General features: G+C 38.2%; 1 pseudogene across 1 annotated transcript; it reads right to left on the bottom strand.

Moving 5' to 3' along the window:
- Positions 1–516: 516 nt before the first annotated feature.
- On the bottom strand, positions 517–11339 carry LOC144634470 (uncharacterized; annotated as a pseudogene). The gene is made up of 9 exons (XR_013567209.1): positions 10808–11339; positions 10693–10731; positions 7899–8099; positions 6927–7013; positions 6323–6478; positions 3949–4752; positions 2447–2865; positions 1851–2051; positions 517–932 (listed from the first exon to the last, which is right to left on the bottom strand). The product of XR_013567209.1 is annotated as an uncharacterized LOC144634470 (transcript).
- Positions 11340–13015: the final 1676 nt, after the last annotated feature.

The raw sequence follows: 13015 nt of genomic DNA, 5'->3' as shown, positions 1-13015 counted from the left end.
AAAACCACCACCACAAAAAAAGATCCCTCCTATAATAAAAAATCTATTGCATCTTCCTGTATCACTCTCCCCCCTCCCTCCCCCCGAACTCCAGCACCGTCACCTGTAGCGTTTCTGCCAAGTACCAATGCACATAATTTATTCACCCTAAAACATGAAAGGAGGCAGTGTCGGAGTAAAGTGTTTCATACTAAGATAAACATAATGCTCGTTGGATCCGAGAATTCTGCATTTCCTTACCAGGTTTACCGCGCCTTATTCTACGATGCTAGATTGTAATATTAGATTTAAAGCATCCATATACTGGATTTAGCAAGTTTCCACAACGACAGTGATTATTTAATGAAATGTACAGTTTACATATAATCTGATCTTATTTGTACTAATTAACTATCTGCTTCATCATCGTTTTCTATGAAAGATAAAGTATTAAACTTATTAAACTTCTGATTTCTTCTAAAGTTCGAGAACAAACATGTGAGCTTGGTCATTGCTCGCTCAAAAGAAGAGTCTTTCTTTCTTTCTTTCTTGAACTCTTTCTTTCCTCGGAAAGAGATTTTCTCTATACAAATGTAACTTGTATTGACCAACTTGTCACGGTATGAACTAACATTACAATATAATAAATAAAACTTGGCAAATTTACAAAATGCACATCTGTCAGTAAAAGTCTTGTAATCACGTTTCAGTTTATGCAACAAATGATCTGTCGCAAGGGTTCAAATATTGGACTGTCTTATGGACAAGATCACACATAGTTCTACGTTTCTTGCTCTGTATGTACAGTCTTTATGGATGGTTCACGCAGCCGTCACAGAATCACTTTTCTTGACAGCAAGTACAATAAATACCACGCCCAGTATGACTAAGATTCCGCCAATCACAGGCAAAGCCACGAGCAAGCCACACGACAGTCGCAGACCTCCAAAAAGCTGCAATAACAAGGAAATCAGATACATAAAAAAAGATTTGTTGCTTATAAAATACTCTAAGGATTATTATAGTATAGCTAAAAAAGTGTATTCTGAAATACTAAAAATACCGTTAAAATTAGCAGATTTTTTTTTTTTTTTTTTTTGTTCTCTGAGAGTCGGACATGTGGGAGGGGGGGGGAGGTCTATCCAGACGTGGGAGAAATAAAAAAAAAATTACTTCAAAAATACTTTAAAGTTGCTGAAAAACAAAAAAAAGGTTGCGCATGCTCGCTTGATAGAAAGTTTCCCAAAATCCGAAAAAATGCTAAAACGTTGCTAAGCACACAGTGGCCTAATGGTCAGCGGGCTGGACTCCGGATCGAACGGTCTGGGTCCGAGACCCAGGTGCTTAAATGTATACCGGCGAATACAATGCTGGGGTAACCTTGCAATGGACTAGCATCCCATCCAGGAGTGAGTGGAAATACTCCTAGTCACTAAATGCAGCTGAAACCGGGATACGCTCCGGCCTGATGGGCCTCTTAGGCCCGAACGCAGACTTCACCTTTCTCCACCCTTTGGTTGTGACCAGTTCCCGAGTGCTATAGTGTTTGATATGTTTCCAGGTGGAGGAAAGAAAAAAAAAAAAAAAAAAAAAAAAAAAAAAACATCCGGTGGTGGCACTCCTGTCACTTCAGCTGCCGGGTCGCTTCGGCCTGATGGGCTCTGGCCCGACGCGCTTCCCTCCACACCCATCGGTTGTGACCAGTTCCCGAGTGCTGTGTTTGATCTGTTCCCAAGTGGAGCTCTACTCCTACGCAGAAATCGGTAGGGTTCGTCGCCCAAACTTGCGTGACAAAACCTAACGTTATTGCATGATGTGACCCAGGATCAGCCCCACCCAACCTTCAGGGGTAATCTGCTCAGTCTATTTACCTGTGAGCTGTATTCCTTGGCAGTCTCTGGATCAATGATTGCTTCTGTTTCTGTCCAAGAGATTGGTATCTGTTTGTTCAGGAAGGTCACATTCTTTGTTCCCGGGTAACTTGGAGACAATGACGAATCTAAAATCTTTCCATTCAGTTGAATGCGAAGTTTGAGATGCATGGCAGTTCCAGATATCGGTTCAACACTAAGCTGTAAGAGAGAAAAGCAAATCAACCTGGAACTGTTAAATGAGGCAATATAAGACTGACCTCTACCTGGTTGTAAGCGTGAAATTATTGGGAACCTCCTGTATTTTTTAAACACTGTGACAATATATATGCCTCCGAAGTAGAAATCCTTCCTGATGGTTCCAGTTTCCTACAAACTAATATTCTTAAGATAATGTTGCAATACGCAGCACTGCTACTAGAAGCTGGAAAGTAGAGAATTAATCCTAATTAAAAGTGCTGGAAATGAATCCCAAATTCTTTTTAAGTTTGTGTTATCTTAATTCCCTCGTGATGTTTTCTAACTCAATACTCGTTCTAACTTGATTTTTACAGTAGTGTAAGTACATTGCAATATAAACACAAGCTAATACTTACAAAAGATTCGTATTTTTCTGTCTCTGGCGCGTTAAGATCCAATTCCTTGTAGAGCGATGGATCACCATGGAGAAATCCCGGGAGGCTTGCGTAGATAGGACCCTTCATAACCCGGGTGACGTCAAAAATCCCTCGGGTGAACACAGTGACGTTGTTAACTTCAAGTGCAGACTTGTCCAGCACATATTTGTGCATTGGGATGTCGTGTACCTCGACATCTTCCTTGTAAGTAATGGGAACAGCAAGAAGAAATGTTGATATGAAAAGCTCGTAGCTCTTAGCCAACGGCGTGTACTTGGTTGAGCAAGCTTTCAGACTCTTGGCTCCCGGGAACTGAACATAGTAGCCCCGAACCTTGAGCTGTTTGGGAGATGCGTTTGGATAGAGAGCCTTCATTACTTCGCTTTGGCCATTGACCGCTAAAAAGAGAAATTTAAAATGTCATTAATCAGACGTTTATTATTTCAAAATGATGCACGGTCGACTTTGAGAAAAACCTAAACAGCCATTTATTTGGAATCGAGCAATCCAGCTAGCGAGGCCGGAAAATTATTTTAAGGTATATTCCCCTACAGGAAGTGAAAATCAATAATCAAACTATTATTTAAAAAATTGGTATTCCCACAAGAAAATAGTCATCAAGTCTTCCTGCAAGCTCTACAAACCGTAGAGCAAAAAAATGTTATGATAAAATACGCCATATACAGTCAGATGTGTGTAGCACTTTGCCGGTTTTTTTCGCACTTGGCAAACAAACGGGTAAAAGTTTTTCTTTGTACAAGACAGAGAAAAAAGGGTTTTTAACTTTGGGTAAATGTTTCTTAAAAATTTTTTTTTCCGGTAATTTTTTTTCCTCTGCCTTTCCCGGAAAAATTAGTTGTAGGATATTAAATGAAAGGGCCGGGGCCCCCAACAAATCTAAATATTTTTTAATTTTTATTTTATATTTTTTACACCCGGGGTTTTACACCGTTTTTACGTTATAAGTGTCCTTTTTGTGCGATTTTTAGTCTTGAAAATTCTTGACGATAAAAAAAGGATACAAGCTAGACTTTCAAACTTCAGAAAATTTTAGGGAAGGAAACGTTATCCCAAATTTATGAGCGCTTTGTCTTTCAAACTTCCAACCGGCCTTTTTTGTAACCAAAACGAATTTTTCTCCTCCCATGAAAATACCAGTCATTAATAACATTCGACATGGATCACGAAAGTTCGAGCTAAAGAAGATGACCATTTTGATCACACTTTAAACCGAAAATCGTAGGCGATTATAGGTCTTCCTAACAGATATTTACCGAAATGTATTGTTAGGTGGACGATTAATTGGAATAGAGACACGTTATTATGCGTAATACAACACTAACTAGTATAGGGGAGCTTATTAGCAAAAATAAATGGAAAGTGGGCGCTTGTTAAAAAGGGCACTTATAAACAAAAACACATTGAAAAGGGGGCCCTTAATATAGAGTGTAAAGGAGGGCGCTAAATCGAACTCTGTATACCTGCATAAGTGAAACGGTCACCAACCGTGGATTCACACGTATAGAACGTCGAGCTTGACTTCACATCTGATTCTTTTGCATGCGAGGTAACTGTGCCTGGGACAAGTATCCCGTCTTTATTCTCAGGTGAAAAAGGCAAAGGCAGATATTTCCATCACGTAACCAAGTGTTATTTCACTCGGATTGCGAGTTGTCGTAAGGCCGTAGTTGTTGCTGTCCAAGTACCACATGACGACCTTAGGCAATTCCCCGATGAATGACTCCAACAGCTGCTAATGCTGAAGGGATGTGATATATTAAAGCAAGCCAATGCATGGATTTGGACACAAGAGGCTACTTATAAACCCTAATGCAGTGTTATTAAATGGCCTAGGTTGTGCTGAAGAAACCCAAAATTTACTGCAAGACCGCATTCTATAGTCAAAGTACCAGCTATGCATTTGTTTAGCAGTTTTGGATCTGTGAAGGGGCCAAACTTTGAAGAATTCAGCAGTGAGCCGTATAAACCGTTCATCTCTATAAAAGTAAAAGTTTTTTCGAGCAGACGCAAATGCTGGATTGGAATTAAATACAGGATTGGAATTAAACCACGAACCAAAGGCAGGGTTGAAGGAAGGATTTAAACAGCAACTGGCTGTGAGTTTTTCCCATCTCGTCAAGCAGAGTAACGTTTAGGTTCTTTGCTACTGGACTGAGCCCTTGAAATATGAGGTTCAATACGAGCGGTATGAAAGCCAGGCCAAAGTTCTCTGCTGATCCAGCTTCTGCCATTAAACCAAGATAGGCAGCATTTAAGACGGTCAGCTACAAAGGAAGAAAAAAAAACCTTTGTCGTTTGTATCATACAGTGACGTCTTCTTTCACTAGTTTACGAAGTATTTTATTAATTTAACCACACCTCACTTACCTCACTTTAATTTACCTCTCATCTTATCTCACTCATCTTAATCTCATCTCATTACTTATCTTTTTCGACCCGATCAAGAGGCAATGATATACCTTAAGGTTGCTATTGTAAGCGGCTACATAATTTTAGCAATTATAACGAGTTGATCGGAAATTGCTAAATTTCGTACTCTCTAAAATTTGTCTCAGTCAAATTTAATATTCGCTAAATTAAGTACCTCCGCGCCCCCCCAATAGAAACAAATTTAGATATGGTGGCGCTGTACAATTATAAGATTACGTCAAAAGTGCCCGCAAAACAATTAAAAGGTTGGTTGGGTGTGATAGCCGGGGGTCGCCACCAACAGTTTCCGCGGCCCATTTTCTGACATTTCACTTTTCTTCATCTAAAAATGATATTGTCCGTTCAGTTTAAAGTGACTCAATTTTCTTTTACTGAACATTTATTTCAATCTTAGCTCTATGCTCATAAAAAAAAACTAGTAGTTTACAGGATTGCTAGAAATAAGAAAATGCCGTCATGTTTTGCTATCAGTTTAGATCGATTCGATCAGTCAGTAAAATCTTCAAAATTTCTCCATGGATGAAAGTATTCGAAATCAACGTCTTCATCGGCCCGTTTTTTAATATGTATCAAAGGTCATTATAGCTCTTATTTGCTCGACTCGTCTGTTCTGGCATGGCGTTTTTTAAGGGTCGAATAAAGCTTAAGGCTTCACCAGATTGTACATTTTGGAAATAATCCGTATTTTTTTAAATAATAATAATAATAATAATAATAATAATAATAATAATAATAATAATAATAATAATAATAATAATAATATATCATCATCCCTCAAGATAATGACCGATAATAATCCGCAATTTGTAAATGCAACACAAATGATCCGTAATTCTCAAATTTACTGACCAATAATCTATATCCCTATTCTAAAAACCCTTATCGTGTCTATAACAAAATTCTCGATTTTGATTGGTTCTGCGCCCCTTTTTCGCGTTCGCCGCGTCACGTGGGTGTCCAATTACAGGTATCCAATTTGAGCACTTCAGGTCCTGTATTGGACACCTACCCTCCGCGCGTCATCACGCGCATTTGAATGGTTTTTTTCTTGCTGTTTTCTCTTTGTGTGCCCAATTGTTTACCTTTGCTTTTTCTTCAGGGTTCCTGCTTCCTACCTCGATTTTGTTTGCCGATTAATTAGTATTGGCTCGTGTCGTCTCAGGGTATCGTGCTCGTTATTTCAATCGTCCTCCCTGCGCGCTCGGCCGATTTTGATTACTCGCCCGCTCCCTTGTCTCCCTCGTCCAATTACTATTACTTATAACCCATAATCCTAAAACCCTAACAGGGCCTAATTGGTCTCCTTAATTAAGGGGTTTAACTACATTTATCGAGAATCACCCCCGCCCCTTAAACATGAGAATCTCACCCGGATTTCCAACAAATTATAAGATCTGGACAAACCTTATCGTCTTCACGACATGTTGGACATTCCTTTTCAGTAAGCGTCTTGTTAAACTTGGCTTGCTCAAATGACTTGCTTGTTACCTTCCCTGTTTCGAATTTCACGTCTACTTTCTTTGACTCTATGCTGTAGACATAAGGACCTCTTTCTACGAGCTGAAAAGAAAAACATAATTACTCAACTTACTCAGTAAGGATGAAGCCACACAAGAATAATATCGCCTCTGGGTCTGACCGAGTACGGATTGAGTATAGCGAGCCAAGGTTTGCATAGAAAAGACCGAAGGACCTTTATAATCCAAATACGGTCCTGGGAAATCAGTTATTACCCAACTTTAATTTATGTGTTTGAAAGAACTGTACAAACGTTACATAATGCGCACTCTGATTAGTTGAGGTTACTTGTTGGCCCCTTAGCGGTTTGATAAACAGCCGTATTAGAAAACATTCTGAATAACTTCTTTAATTTGTATACCACTTTGGGGGATTGATTAAGTTGGTACAAAATCTTATCATATTTCTTGCTTGTGAACTTTTCTAGCTGTTACAAAAGTTCTAGCTAATGCCCTCTACTTTCTGTTTATGTTAATTGGAATGGAAGTACCTTTGGCTTTTCTCCTCGATAGAGAAATCCTTCTTTATTTGTTATGTTCCATATGTAAGCTTTTGTCGTAAAGTGAGCTGGACCTTCCTAGAATAGAGGTTAAACATCAGTAGGACAGTGTCACCGGTGAAAAACCCACTAGCATGTAGACAGAAATAAGGTTTAAACTACCCTTCTGTGAAGTTTTTGTTACAAGGTGTAAAGCTTTACAAAATGACAATCTATTTTACCCACCTGGACAAGTCAGACTGCGAGCTATGAAAGAAGCCCCTTCAACAATAATTAGATTTTTCGATAACGTTTCTTTATCTATTGCCAATAGGCAGCAAGAACTTATTCAGTACGCTTGTGAGTTGCAAATATTCGGTCGCTGGGGGTTTGAGGTATATTTTATCCTCAGTCGAATTGCAACCGGGCGATCTGTAACAGTGACAACAGCTCACCAATGGGTAGCTGCAAAATCTGAAAGTTTATATCAAAAGTAGAAAGATTATTTACCGTAATGATTCAATTAAGCGCCCTTCCAATAAGCGTCCCCTCTGAATATGTTCTTTTTAATAGTAATTTATTTATTTTTAACCGCCCCTTTACCACAAGCACCCTATTACGTAAGCACCCCCTGTTCCAACAAGTGCCCCTATTCTTTTTCAAATACGGTGCCAACAGAGCACATTGAAATCATCTGTGGTATAACTTCCTTCTGAAATGCTCACACCTGATTCCTGTATTACAAAATAAATGGTCTTTTAAGTGTCTCGACTGTTATTTTCATAGAAGGACACAGTTACCCCAAACAAAAGACCTGTCATTCATTTCCACATTCAGGTGTTTATTTCAAAAAAGAAATAAACCCCCATCCCCACTAAGTGCCTACTCTCCTGTCCTCCAACAAGCGCAATCCCTTAAGCGCCCTGAGCATTAAATTGAATCATTACGCAAATCGTTCTCCTGTCAAGTAAGCGGTAAACTTACCCATCTTTTATATCCTGGGCTGTCCTTACTGTCCACACATGCATTGTCTTCTACTGTCTTTTGCGCTTTGTTTGGTAAGAGTAGTCCTATGATGACACCTAGTGCTACTAATATGACGCCTGTAACGAGCATCGCTATACCGGCGACTTTCTTGCTGCACATGGTGAGATCTCGTTAAGTTGCACTTCTTGTTTTCTTAAACTAGAGAAAAAATACTGATTCTCAAGACATTTTACTCTCACAGCGCCACCGTTCTACCCAAGAGTTTAAATGGGTCCCGGAAACGCTAGATAAGGCCGTGATGTCAGTTCTGTTTATGATTGGTTGAGTTGGTGAATTTTTTCTATTCGTGTTCAATTGGGAGATCTTGATTTCGGTAGAAACAATTTTTGTGTGGCGTCGCCAAGATAGTAAGACGCAATTTTTGAGTAAATATATTACAGAGATAAATTGGGACGAGCTTATTAAGACACTTATATATAAAAACAAACATTTACAGCGTACTGCAGCGAAATCATTACACAGAACATTCTCAAGTATCGCAGAGCCGGATTTGAACGAAAATGGTGGCAGAGCCACGCATTGAAATTGGGCCAAAAATAGCACTGGTTCTCGAATTTTCGTACCCCTATTCACCCCTCCCTCAAATCCTGTGTGCCTTTTTTAGAAACTTCTTATAGACACTAAAAGTTCGGAAACACAGGCGAACTTGCCTTCACGCTATTAATCATTCAATCAAATTTTTGTCAGTTATCATGCATCAACCCTTTTATTGATGATGAATTACATCATAATCATCATTGACAATGTCACGGATGTAATTCATCATCAAGACAGGCAAGACCCATTATAAAGGTCACGTCAATTTTAATTTTGACAGAAATATTATTAAGCGTAGTCTCCACACAAGAAAATTGCTAATCAAGAATGCGAGAGATCTAATAATTTCCTTAAGCCAAATTGACTCCGAGGACCACGTTCTTCGTGAGATCAGATTGTGTGCAACGTCAACAAGTAAAAAGAGGAGGGGAAATTTCTGAAACAAAGTTATACCACTTGGAATTTTGAAAACCCGCGTTCAGTCCAATCTCATTAATAATTTAACCTGACCTCAACAAAATTAACTGATTCCATTCCCCGAGGGGATTACTCCTTATATTTAATTATACGGGCACTGGGGAATGCTCCACCCGAAAGGGGCACCTAGCAAGGGTTGGGGAAAATGCCCCTTAGGTGTCGAAAGGCTGATTCATCTAAGAATTGTAAAGTTTACTCGAGTGAAAAGTTTAGAAAAGGTGAAAGAGGTGTCGTTTTTCAGGGAAGGTATATGATAGGATTACCTTTTCTGTCAAAAAAGATAAAGGTAACGGTAAGGTTTGGACTTTGGGAAGGAGCCTCCCCGTATAGAACATTGCCTACCCGGGTTCCCCTTCTCCCTTTTAAGCTCTAAATAACAACCCTGGGTACGGAATGGATAATGAACACCGTTAAAAATCACGCGCGCATTTTCTTAGCCATCAACAGTGATACGCGTGGATTTCTCGATACACGCGCACACCTGCACTATTTTTCATCGGGGCTCGAGGGAATAGAAAGATATTAAAAATTTAGCGAGACGCAATTATATTTATTGAGTTGTGAACAGAATTATAAAACTGGAAAACACCACTGATTATATACCGTGACTTTAATATCCCGCATTAATTACGCCAAACCCGTTAAACGAAAGTAGTTCGAGTTGTCCGTGCTTAACTTATTTAGGTGAAAAAAAAAACCCGCTTATTTTTTTTCTGAGAAGTTTTTAATGTTATAACCTTTGACTTCACTAAAACGTTTTGTAAGATGACTCTGGAGTGTTTTAATAAAAATCTTGTCTGGATTTTTCGTATCAAAAGTGCCCTTTGTGTTTCACTGTCTAAAATGTGGGCTGTTGCCATGGCTTTCGATGCAAACAAAAATATGTTTATGTTCTAGAAAACGTCTGTGTTCGCGTTATCATTAGCAGTGTAAATTTTACTCCCTCCGATGTCACTTGCTCGTTTGTGAGGTTCAAGTTACCGCTTGCTTAATGTATTAAACAAACGCCACTAGGAAAAAAAATCGATTCGTGCCAAAAAATGATAATTTTGGCGACGGTTTTTTTTTTCAGTTTAATACCTTGATTAAACATGTGAACTTATTGAATGATTTCATTGTGTTACAGTCTAAAACGACTGTTAAAATCATATGCAGCAATAACTTATCTACGCTTGCGAATCCTTACGACGAAATACTGAAATGTCTTTTTTGCTTCAGACAACCTTAGTTTTACTTGGAAAGTCCCCCTTAAAATTGATGTTTCAAAATTCAAACAGTGTTTCACAAACGGAACAAATACGCTTCAACAACTTTGCGGTTTTTGGAATATAAAGCTGTAGTCCACTGATCATCAAAATCAGAAAACGCTGAAGCTAAAAAGTCGACCGTTTTGTTTTCCAGTAAAATGTGCAGCCACAGTGCTTTTCAAGTATTTCATTTTACTCAATTGGAAATGCGGCATTTCCTAATCATAATACTCCTCTCAAATTTTCCTTCCGAGAGGAAACTGTATTTGCATTTTATATGAACTTGTCTATCATTTTAATTTAATTTCGCTATCTAAGCGAAAGTCAGTATTCCTCGCTTGTGCTAGTCGTTTGCGGGCGCTAGTTTAGGCTTAAAAAATGCGCCAAAACTCGTTCGTTTGTATGAGCCCACTCTTTCTTCCATACAACAACATTTTGAAACATCTGACTCGGTTTTAACGAAAACTTACCTTTCCTCCTCTGCTGTCAAATATCTCAAGAAAAATACCCTGAAACGGGACAAAAGGCAATATATTATTTATTAAGTCGATGAAAAATTCAAAACCTGTCTTCATGCTGACTTGCCTTTGGCTTCCAAGATGACAGTTATCCTGAACGCAGCATAAAAGTTTCATTGAGTTTTTGCGGCGAAAACACCGTCCGAGTCAATGTATAGTGATCCGACGATACTATTAGGCAAAGATAATGTGAAAAGGACCTTATTTATTCACCTGCGCTTTTGACAGATAGATTGAAAACAGCCAACACACGCATTGCAGCAATGGCTTTTGTCGTATTAATAACATTGAACCCAAATTCGATTCAGCTGGCTTCGCGAGAAATAAATGGAAATTTCTTATCTCAGGTATTATTGCTTTTCTCGATGTTAAGAGTCTCTTTTAATGTATTATTGTTTTATGCACAGCATCTCATAGGTAAATGTCGGTTTATTTTTAGCATGTAGCTTGTTTCAATATAGCATAAATTATAAGTTGGTAGACCTGTAATTTATGCTATTTAAACAAAAAAGATGGCAAACCGTATCAGCGAGGGCGAGTAAAGAATACAGGATTCAAGGACGATTCAAAGATAACTTTTAAAAATACTAGTGCAATAATTACGCATGGCACATATACGATTGACACTGTCTAAATGTTGTTTCTTTTTGGTACAATTATGTAGCCGTTTAATTCAAAAACAAGCGATTATAATTGTGTCTGCTAGATTTTCAGCTTAATCCAAATCCCTCTCAAACTCTCAGTGCATAATTTCAAGCACTTTAGCGACCGAGGCGACTTAAGTTTTGAAAATTTGGGAAAGGTTTTTTTTATCTATTTGTATTCTCAATCGATGTAGTACTTTGTGCCGAGTTTCGTATTTGCGCTGTTTCTAGGCGACATAAAAGCCTCTCATGTTGAGGGCCTGGCTGTCACTTTACAGATTAGATTCAATTATCGAATAAAACTCCTCTTACCTCTTTTAAAAGCAAAAGGCTTATCACACTTCTGAAATAAAGATTCTATGTTTTCAAAACATGGTTCTTAATTTTCATATTTTCCTGTTTTGTAGGAAACTACTCTTATAAACGCGTTAATTGTGTTCCGGTTTCGCGTCCCCGCCACCTCGTATGGATCCTGATTAATTTACAGCTTATATTAAATATGCAATATCCAGTCTATCCCTTAAATAAAGTATTATAAAAATGCCGTTTATTTTATCAATACTTTAAGTCCAAATTGAAAACAAATCGGCTGTTAGCCCAGCAATTAGAGCCATTACTCCACTGAGTTGACAACTCGCCCCGCGTCGAAATTAAAAAAAAAAATCCAAAAGACCTTTAGAACGCTTTTCCGACCTCTTTCTAAAGATCGGAAGATTTCTTATCAGCATAAACCTATTAATAATATCCTGTCACTTTATATTGTCTAAGCACTGTTAAAACATATTTTAATTTTGAATGGATTAATCATACCATGAGAATTATTTTTTATTATTTAAAGTAAGGCTCCCTTCTACACTGAACCGGCGATTTCGGTCACCGAAAACGGTTCTTTTCAAAAACGCTCTCCAAAGTGGGTATCGTTTTTAAATTTACCCGGGTTAATGTGGACGGAAAAGATTTTTGGGAAGCGTTTTCAAATTTACCCGGGTCAGTTTGGACGGGGCCTAAGAGACGTCTACAGTTGAAAATGATTTTTTTGCCAAGCTACCTGATGATGTATCAGAATACTACTGTTGCATAAAAATTGTGTAATTTTAAAACTCCGTAGTCGAGAGTCCTCGAGAGGTTTTATGAAAAGCGTTTAAGGAATATAGAAGCGTTATACCCAAATTAAGTCTACCTAAATAGAGTTTTGGTTTCATGTCGCAAAATGAAAATAAGAATAGATTTGATTAAGATTGTAATAGTTGTAAGTTTTAGGCTCATATCGAGTCGGGTGTACACATCCGTTGTGATTAGCAACAACTTGAGACTGGAGTGTGATTTATAGGACATGCTGATTGCATCTGTTCTGTTAAGAAAAATGCACACACAGTCGGCTGGCGTAGTGATAATGTCCTCGTTCTAAAAAAAACTGTTCCATAAACAACAGAGCAACACAGTTATTTTGTTTGTATTTTAAAAATTGCGCTTTTTCAATTATCGTCGGGAATTTTCCTTGCGTGTTAATTATTTAAATTTTGGTGTGTTGGCAATCTGTCATAATCACAGATCATTACGAAATACACGTAATGTTGGCTACACAGTGAAGCTAAATTTTAGGACAAATGCAAACGTAAAATGTGAATGAG

The sequence above is a fragment of the Oculina patagonica genome, chromosome 13, assembly GCF_052425735.1.
Source record: "Oculina patagonica isolate OP01 chromosome 13, crgOcupat, whole genome shotgun sequence".
Taxonomy (NCBI): Eukaryota; Metazoa; Cnidaria; class Anthozoa; order Scleractinia; family Oculinidae; genus Oculina; species Oculina patagonica.
The sequence above is the reverse complement of the archived record's forward strand: the minus strand, read 5'-3'. Positions and strand labels throughout refer to the sequence as shown.